Genomic DNA, 10,774 nt, shown 5'->3' with positions numbered 1-10,774 from the left:
TGACGGTACAAAATAAGCCTTTGTGTTTTTGTTTTTGTTTTTGTTTTTTTGGGGAAGGATATACCTACACTAACTTTTTATGTTAATATGAGAATTTTGTGGAGGGTGATCCATTAGTTTGAACAAAAAAATAGCAAATACTTATTTTGTAATGTGTGAAAGTGTGAAAGTATGTTGGGGGTAAGATGCCCCCCCATGATTTTGAAAATCTAGCCTTGCTAATGTTATATTTCTGCAAAAGTATGTACCCCATCATCTAACGTATAAACCTAGTATCTAATCAACGGTAGGAAATGTATTATTACCAGTTTAAAAAGCTAACTAGCTGACTTTATCTCACGATAATAGCATTAAGCTATATTAGCTATATTAGCAATCCAAGCTAGCTAGCTAGCTTGTATTGTTCTCAAACAGTAGCCTGTGTATTGTACACACGTAGTTTTGTGTGTGTGTGTGTGTGTGTGTGTGTGTGTGTGTGTGTCTTAAACATGTCACAAACATGTTTAACTTCACTCCATTATATTTCATACTATGAAGACAATGGATAATTTTGTTATCTGACTATTAAAGACTAATATAAGATCACACCTTACTAAATTATTTATTTATTCATTTATTTATTGTTTTCAATATTATTAACCATAGTGACATCTGTGGTGTTATGGGTCAAAATTGACACTTATAGATTTATGCCAGGAGGATAGTATAAAGTCCTTTTTTTTTTTTTCTCATAAATCCAAACTTTGTTTTGCTCAAAATAGCAAATGCAAATTGACAGTGAAGAAGAAAATGAACACGTTTCTGTTTCTCTGCATTTTCATAGCAGTTTTATGGGGAAACAAATGAGTTTGTGTGTGGCTGCAGTCCTGCTGCACAGGTGGCATTAACATGGATCTCATCAACATCATGAAGTGATGCTGACAGGCTCCGGTCAGCTTCCAGGCATCATTCTGTGTGTGTGTGTGTGTGTGTGTGTTCCCCAGTAGTGTGTACAGAGGATGTTCTCCCTGAGAAGCAGAAGCGGACCCCCAGTCTGGAGTCAGAGCCCCCCCACACACACACACAATAGGAGAAGAGGAGGAACTCGGGACGAATCAGCAGGGAGAACAGCAGGATGTCACTGAGGTCCCGATCACTGCTGTCCCTGTGAGGAGTGGCTGCACTGGAACGCAGAGATGCACTCATGCTTATGCCAAATCTGTGGTGAAAGGCTTGCAGAGGAGGGACACTTAAAAAACCACGGGAGTCCACACTGGCAAGACACCATTTGCCTGCTCCGTCTGTGGGAGGCATTTCTCGTGGAAAACACACCTCAACAAACATGAGGATCCACACTGAAGCGAAAACATTTGTCTGCTCCGTCTGTGGTAAAGGCTTCACACGTAAAGGACACCTCAACAGACACATCACAACTCACTGGAGAGAAATTGTAGAGGTCAATGCTGATGTTAGAAATGAATACCTGTTTACTAAATAAATTGTTCATTTGCAAATGTAGACAGTGTGTGTGGCTGCTTTTCCTGTATTTTTGTGGTGTCTTATGCACCAGTCCCCCAAAGTTGACTCTCGGAAAGAGATTTGATATCTTTGGTCAGCCATGGTTTATACAGCTTAGCAATGACTGTGGTACAATCTTTTTCACTGGGAAGACAATTTCAACATTTTGAACTCCATTAACTGCATATTAATGCCTCTGGATTTAGAATGAGAGCTCAGAAAAGCTCTGTAGCTGAAACATGGAGGTGGAACAATACTTTTGTCTGTATAGTGTATGTATTTGTATGAATCTGGACTGCGTCTGAGAGCCTCTCTATGTGCAGAAGAACACAGACTATTACTTATTACTTAATAGATCCTGGCTTCTCTGTTGGTGTGTAGTGTTTTAAATCACTAACCGTGTTTCCATCCACCTATTTTTATTCGCATTTTCAAAAATTAAGAAAAAAAACTTGGATGGAAATGCCAGAAATTTGAAAAATGGCCGAAAATTCACAAAAAAGTTTTTACGCTTGAGGGGGTGGATTTCTCAGCATATCAATAAAAGAATATGCGACTTTTTGCTGTGGAAACAGGTTTTGCGAATAAACAATGACTGGACCGGATACCACGTCACACTTCTTCGCTACAGTCTTCAAAAAATGGCGGCGGAGGATAGCATAAGGTATGTGTGGGAGACGAAGAAACTGAATGTTTTCTGCATTTAATAAAAGAAGCGAACATCAATGCTTTCCATGATCAACTGTTGAGTGTCAGCTGAGTGTTTGTTGTTGTTCAGTGGACACACACTATCTTATGACGTCATCTCACGGTGCACTTCTCCGAATAATCGCAAAACAACATGAATGGAAACAGGCATAAATTTGCATTTTCTTTTGCACATTTTGACAAAATTCGCTCAAAAATTTTGATACATTTGGATGGAAACCTGACTACTGTCTAATGGGCAGATGGGAACATCAAACTGCTGTGAATTCAGTTAATGTTGTTACAGGTGATGATAGTACCTAAAATAGTCCTCACCTTTAAATGACCGGGCTTGCACACCTATATATCTTATTTAAACTGTATTGTTGTGTTGTTTTTGTTTTCTTTACTAAACAAACACAAAAAGAAAAGATAAGGGCCTGGATCTCGTTGCTGATTGGTCGACAGGACGCCCGCATCACTTGTGGGAAAGGATGTTAAGGATATTAAGGGTGTGTGTGTGTGTGTGTGTGTGTGCTTGTTATAAAGTGGAGTGAATTAAGGCAAGTGTGGCTGTAATATTTTTAGTTTTTTTTTTTTTTTAATTGATATTTGTATCCAACAGTTTATCATAATTTTGACATTGCAAGACATTTTCCTAATCATTTTCATATCATTACCCCCCATCCAAACTCCACACCACACACACACACACACACACACACACAAAGTGGGAAGAAGTACAAACTTTAATCCCACCCCTTACCCATAAATACCTTTCTGTTAGTGATCTAGCTTCTCCTTCACCATAATATCATATCATATCAATATCATAATACATACAGTACTTGTGGCAAATACTGGACAGAAAAACTGAAAGAAACCCAAATAGGATGGAACAGAAATGTAAAAAAAAAAATGTCATTTTGGTAGTGGGGTTATCCAGATTGGCACACCATGAGGACCAGAGGAGAGATGTTCAACAGTTTATTGTCTTTTCTGAAAGAATTCCACTGTTCCACTTTAACACATGACTGTTGATTAAATGGCTTAAACGCAAATAAAAACAATAGTCAGTAAACAATGGCACTCAAAGCACTTATTCATTATTAAACAAAAGACAGTTATAACAAATATTAATAACTTAATGCATCCAAACCACAGTAACTTTAAGAGTTAGGCAATGTGGCATGCAGATCAACCTGCTGCAGCAAATAAAGGGAGAGAGTGAGAAAGGCTAGAGCCAGGAGGTTAAGTCCTGCCTCCACCAGGACTGGGCAGGAAGTAGGATTTTCAACAGGAATGTAGCCCTGCGCTCCAAATCGCATATTTATACTTTTTACTTTTAGTATATACTGCAGCTGCCCTTACAAAGTACGTAGTTTAGTATGAAATATGCATGCTAATTCTTTTTTTCCCCCTACTAAATAGTATGGTAGCATGAGTATTGGAACGCAGGGTAGCTCTTTAAACAGACCTGTTGGAAGCCTGCACTGATTACATTAAATTAGATTAGATGGGACAGTGCAGAGGTGTGTGGTGATGGGATGAGGTTGGTGATCAGGTCCTGGTCAGGTCCTGCCTACCACACCTGGCCAGTGTTGTGTAAATTCACACCTCACAAAAACTAACTCAAAGTTCAGTTCACACAGTTTAAAATGATCTAGTTCAAGTTTATTTCTTCCATTTTTTAAAATGAGATGCTCTGAGCCGTTATTTGTCAGTGGAACCTCGTCCTACCATCCATCCTCAGCCTAGAGATTACTTTTAGACACAAGAAAAAACAATGTGAGTGTGTTCTTCCACTTTAACAATGCGTTATATGGCAGGACAGGTCACACAGATCGCTCCTATCATGGTCTTAAAACCTACCTTAAATTTTACCTAACTTATTTATTTAGGTATTTATTTATGTGTTAATGCATTGTATTTGCCCTAACAACTTCTGTCTCCTGATATTCAACCCTAACATGTAGAGGAAACATGTACATTTTTCTTCTTGGGAGCATACAGGGTGTCCACAAAGTCTCTTTACAATTTAAAAAATCAATTGATGAGATATGTCAATCAGATTTGTTCTACGTACTCAGTGGTGATCAAAGTTTTTAATCATGTTGCATGTTGATGAAATAGGTTCTGTTAAATAAACCCCTAAAAAATGGCTACTCCTTAAGAAAAGGCACAATGTGTATCGTGGTTTATTGAAACAAAATTGCATATGCAGACTCAGCAAAACTACAGGGTTATGTTAAAGATATCATGAGGCTCTGCTACAGTGAACATTGCAAGAAATCGAGTACCATCTTGATGTGCTTCGTGCAAGTAATGGTCCCCATATAGAGGTGTATTAAATGAGGCCAAAAAAAAAACAAACTTGAATATCTACTCCTCATTTTGTAATAATTTCCACAGATTTGTCTATCCTTTTGCTTTTTAATAAATTTGTTAAATTTTAAAGAGACTTCATGGATACCCTGTATATGTGCCTATCTTGGCTGTATAAAAAGGTGCACATGATCACCTTGAGGTCCAGTAATTAGATTTGAGTGGATTGTACCTTTAGGGACAGAGATGGACTCCCACTGTACACTTATATCTGAGAGTGAAGGATTTTGATTTTCACATGATCAGTGGAGGTTTTCCGACAGCCGTGTGTGTTCTGTTATTTGTTGTTCTTGTTTTGTATCAGTGCACATATGGCCGCATCTGAGCCAGCGTTATTTTGTTTACTGCAAAACAACGCGGCGTCACCGTACCGTGCACGCCAGGAATCTCACCAGACTGAAACCAGGCTGCAGGAGAGCGGAGCTGGCTGAAACATACAGCAAGAGAGGAAAGGGAATTTGTTGATGCATTGAGCCATCCTGGAAATAGGCCGGAGTATTTACGTATTGATGAGAACAAAGCTGAGCTGGTCTCCTTCCTGGCAACTTGTGTTACACCCCCTGCCACTGAGAAACAGGTAATCAGCACTCATCATGCTCCTTGCCATTACTGGTTTTGACACTGTGTCATCATTTGGAGGCAGGGGTAAGAAGACGACATGGGATACATGGAAGAACTTCACTGATGTGACTCGTGCTTTCTGTGCCTTGGCTACCACACCAGATGCTGTAGGTGAATGACCACACTAGCAGCCAGGAATCACGGAAGCAGCTGTTCACCCAAAAAGGTAGAACGATTGATGGACTACATACAAAGAGGGCAGCCTACCAAGCTGGTCACTGCTGGGCACAGGCCATGGTTGCAGTCCCTGAACTCCCCTCCCCAGGTGACTAGGGGTTGGAAGAGGAAGGACACAGAATGAATGAATAAATAATTTAACCCACTTTTTTACACCTGTAAAATGTGTCATGTGACAACAAAGTTTATTCTGATTCTGACAGGTGGATGGGAAGTTCACTGGACCACACTACCAGAAGCAAGCCTGGCATGTTGCGACCTCCTCCACTGTGGTTGCAAAAAGGGCTGTTGTGGAAGATGCAAATGCGGCAAGGCAGCACTTCAGTGCATTGCCCTTTGCTGCTGTAGTGGACTGTGTCATCATACGTAACTTTGTGTTATCACACTTTCTTTCCTCTTTGGCTTTATTAAAAATGCCTTTAGGCTAAATGGTATCCTGTCTCTGTACTGCTGTATAGTTCCACTTTGGCCATTGCCATAACACACATGCATTTCATGGTATGTTTGTGTGTTTGTTGCTGCTGTTTACATTCCACCGGATGCAAATTCAAAAAACACACTCCAGAAATTGTATGAGATCATCAGCAGTCACATGGCAAAACAGCCAGATGCTGTTATTATTGTTGCTGCGGATTTTAATCAGATGGACCTCAGAACTGTTTTACCTAGATTCCACCAGCACGTCCTGGGCCATGCATATCTCATGCCAGTTTGTGATGTTTCCAGTCAGGATGCTTTCAATCGCTCTTTTGTAGAAGTTGACAAGAACTTGCTGTGGGAATTTTGCTTTCTTAAGTTTCCTTAAGAAATATAGGCGTATATGAGCTTTTTTAACCAGGGCAGAGATATGTGAAGTCCATGACAGGTTCTCTGTTATGTTGATTCCCAGGAACTTGGGTTGTGTGTCTTTGCCTCCTTTTTCCTAAAATCAACTGCAGTCCCCTCACCACCCCCGTCCTTTTCCTCCAGTGTTCTTATTTTTTGTTTCACAGATTGGGGCTTTACGATTAATCATTAAAAAAAAAAATGGTTTGTCAACATGCAGAAAAAGTATTTGTGGCAACATCTATGGCTCCATGTGACTTCATGTTCTCCTCTCCTCATGTCATCTTGTCTCTCTGTCTCAGACTGCCAGATGTTTGGGTGAATGAGAGCGACAGGTTGCAGCAGAAAACCAAAGTGTTGGACCTCCTTTCCTTCCAAAGTGTTTTTATGCACACTGGCTTGTCTATCTCTATCCTGCAGCACAAAAGAGGAATAAGTGACCTTGTAGGAAAATTACTGCAATAGCAAATGAAACATGTATGAATGTGGGTTTTTTTTTTTTTTTTTTTTTTTTTTTTTACAAAATGAGCTGATAGTTTGAATACATAATATAGCAACAGCAGGTAAAAGAATAATGTGGACTATCAGACACTAAAATACAGGGGATAACATGTAAAATACTTATTTCTAACATGGTCCCAAGAGGTTAAGAGACAAAAAAATAAGGTGTGCAAGACATTCAGTATAAAAAAATGAAATAATACAATCCTGAAATCCAACGGCACATAACCACAATTAAAAAAACAACTCCAATATCAAAAAGAGGCAGCTAAAGTAACAGTGCCATGGCAGATTTCACCGTATATCAGTTACCTTGTTTCTTAAGAAAGACCTAATCTGACTCGTATAAGCCCCTCTCATATTGAAAGACTGGAGTTGTAGCACCAGTGGCACCAGTGTGAAAAAATGAACTTCTATGTAAAAAAGGACCCTCTAAAATATACTTTGATTAATGTATAGATGTATTATAAATGCTCAATTTATTTTCATTTTGAACAGACCGTACCATGTCGACAAGATTATGTCAGTAGAGACTCCAGCTGTGTCACAAATTTTCTAGCTATCCCTGTTGAAGGCCCATTGGAGAATTAATTTTGCAGGCATAATAACTAAATATACAAAAAAAAAAAGGCAAAACAAGAGAAAGATCTGAAAAAATGCAAGTCATAAGTGTGCAGGCGTGTTGTTAAGTTATACACTATATTACCAAAAGTATTCGCTCACCCATTCAAATGATCAGAATCAGGTGTCCTAATCACTTGGCCTGGCCACAGGTGTATAAAATCAAGCACTCAGGCATGCAGACTGTGAAACAAGACATTTGTGAAAGAATGGGCCGCTCTCAGGAGCTCAGTGAATTCCAGCGTGGAACTGTCATAGGATGCCACCTGTGCAACAAATCCAGTCATGAAATTTCCTCGCTCCTAAATATTCCACAGTCAACTGTCAGCTCTATTATAACAAAATGGAAGCGTTTGGGAACAACAGCAACTCAGCCACGAAGTGGTAGGCCACGTAAAGTGACGGAGAGGGGTCAGCGGATGCTGAAGCGCATAGTGCAAAGAGGTCGCCGACTTTCTGCACAGTCAATTGCTACAGAGCTACAAACTTCATGTGACCTTCAGATTAGCCCAAGTACAGTACGCAGAGAGCTTCATGGAATGGGTTTCCATGGCCGAGCAGCTGCAGCCAAGCCACACATCACCAAGTGCAATGCAAAGCGTCGGATGCAATGGTGTAAAGCACGCCGCCACTGGCCTCTAGAGCAGTGGAGACGCGTTCTCTGGAGTGATGAATCACGCTTTTCCATCTGGCAATCTGATGGACGAGTCTGGGTTTGGAGGTTGCCAGGAGAACGGTACATTTCAGACTGCATTGTGCCGACTGTGAAATTTGGTGGAGGAGGAATTATGGTGTGGGGTTGTTTTTCAGGAGCTGGGCTTGGCCCCTTAGTTCCAGTGAAAGGAACTTTGAATGCTTCAGGATACCAAAACATTTTGGACAATTCCATGCTCCCAACCTTGTGGGAACAGTTTGGAGCGGGCCCCTTCCTCTTCCAACATGACTGTGCATCAGTGCACAAAGCAAGGTCCATAAAGACATGGATGACAGAGTCTGGTGTGGATGAACTTGACTGGCCTGCACAGAGTCCTGACCTGAACCCGATAGAACACCTTTGGGATGAATTAGAGCGGAGACTGAGAGCCAGGCCTTCTCGACCAACATCAGTGTGTGACCTCACCAATGCGCTTTTGGAAGAATGGTCAAAAATTCCTATAAACACTCTCCTCAACCTTGTGGACAGTCTTCCCAGAAGAGTTGAAGCTGTAATAGCTGCAAAAGGTGGACCGACATCATATTGAACTCTATGGGTTAGGAATGGGATGGCACTTCAGTTCATAGTATGAGTAAAGGCAGGTGAGCGAATACTTTTGGTAATATAGTGTATAAATGTAAATGATCACATGAGATGGATTTGATTCCAAATGTAGGAGACGATGACACAGTGAACTCTCATGTCTTTAGCCATCAACCTATTAGCTCAGTTAACTATGTGTTTAGCTGTGTATGCATATGCCAGTTTTCACACACAATTAGGGATGGATAAAATGAAACCTGAAATAGAATGTGTGCAGTGTACCACAATATATTGAAGGGATTTGAGGGTTTAAGGGCGATATGATGGTTTCTCTATCAGACATTATGATTATTCATGAAATTAATTACAGTTCTGTTCCATTTAAGTGGGCTGGAGTCTCTCCAGTGAACCAGCATGAACAATTATCAGTACCACAGTTCTGTTAGATCTAAATACAACAGAACCGTAGTTAATGCCATTAGTAACACCTGTATTTACCTGCTATTTCATGTCAAAATGGCTACTGTGAACAAAGGTCTGTTATCCAAGCATTGTGCTGTTGAAACAGTGCATATGCACACATGGTCCGCTTTTGTCTTATTGTTGGTACCACAGAATAAGCCACCAAATTAGATGATTTTTCTGCTTCAGCTTCACTGACCAACTTCACCAGTTCACAGCTGGAAAATACACTCAGTGGCCACTTTATCAAGTTCACCGGCACAGTCTAATACAATTCAATACAACTGTTCTGCCATCAAGTTTACTTTTCTGCTGCCTGTAATGCTCAGGTTTTCTTTTTGTCACAGTAACAGAGGTGTTCATTCAGTTCTATGTCTGGCATTGAGCTCATAGCTAGTGTGCTGTCGTACTGGACTGCATTTTATTGACAGCTGTTTCCACTATTCTGTCCCCCTCCTGTATATAAATAGAAAGGGAAACAAATCTCAATATTATGAAGTCCAGTACAAGACCTCTGCAAACTACAACCTCAATAATGAACATCTAATTAAATTGACACATTTTCGACAATGTTAAAAAAGCTTAAAATTATGAATTTTCTTTAAAGGAAAGAATTTATGGCAGCCCAACATTTTAACTAGACAGTCAAACAATACTTCAGCAAACCTGATGCCCTGTAAAGAGTTAATGGCTGAGCTCACAGGGAACATTTGATCACAACAGAAAACCTTTCCAGCAAGTGAAATCTCCAAATAATATCTTCTCGCGCTGGAATACATGATTAAATACGGACGATATTCCAGCCCCTTTCTCATAGCAATACCTCTGTGACCACTGGGCCTCTATATATTTTCTGTGCAGGGCATCCAGGGATGTTGTGCACACCAAATTTCATGCAAAAATTGTGAAATTCTTTGTATTATTAGGCGTCCAAGCATGAGGCACTTTGAGCCCTAATAATCACAACCACATAGCATTCAGACCCACATATTAATGTTAAAGTGTCCTTCTTTTAAGTGAAATACTGGTGCATGCAAACATATGGCTTCATTCTAATCTATTGATTCTACTTCTATCTATTCTATCTCTCTGTGTTGACATAATACGTTACTTATACATATCTAAGGCACCTTATAGCTACACTACTCACAAAAAGTTAGGGATATTCGGCTTTCGGGTGAAATTTCAGAATGAACCTAAAATGCATTATAACCTTTACAGGTGAACTTAATGTGACCTTCTGTAAACTTCTGAATGCACATGTCCAACTGTTCAATGGTTCAGTACTTTTTGCACAAGTTGCTGTTCTCTAACAAGGAGCTTAACGGCAAAATTCACATCAGGTGTTTGATGCTCCAGCTCATCGAGGTCGTATCATTAGGGAACGGCTGCTGGAGACTGGGGTACCTCAAATGGAGTGGCCTGCACTTTCTCCAGACCTGCATCCCATAGAAAACCTATGGGATCAGCTGAGTCGCCGTGTAGAGGCTCGGAGCTCTGTACCCCAGAACCTCAATGTCCTGAGGGCCGCCCTTCAAGAAGAGTGGGATGCCATGCCTCAGCAGACAATAAGTCGACTTGTGAACAGCATGAGACGTCGTTGTCAAGCTGTAATTGATGCTCAAGGGCACATGACAAGTTATTGACACTGACATTTTTTGTTGTGGTATATCCACCACTGTTGTTGGCTTTTTTTTTTCAAGAAATTGTTTGAGATGAGGAAATCACCAGTGTATGCTTCTACTTAAATGCCCTACTTTC

This window comes from Myripristis murdjan, chromosome 12 (genome assembly GCF_902150065.1).
Source record: "Myripristis murdjan chromosome 12, fMyrMur1.1, whole genome shotgun sequence".
NCBI classification, from domain to species: Eukaryota; Metazoa; Chordata; class Actinopteri; order Holocentriformes; family Holocentridae; genus Myripristis; species Myripristis murdjan.
This window is presented reverse-complemented; position numbering follows the sequence as displayed.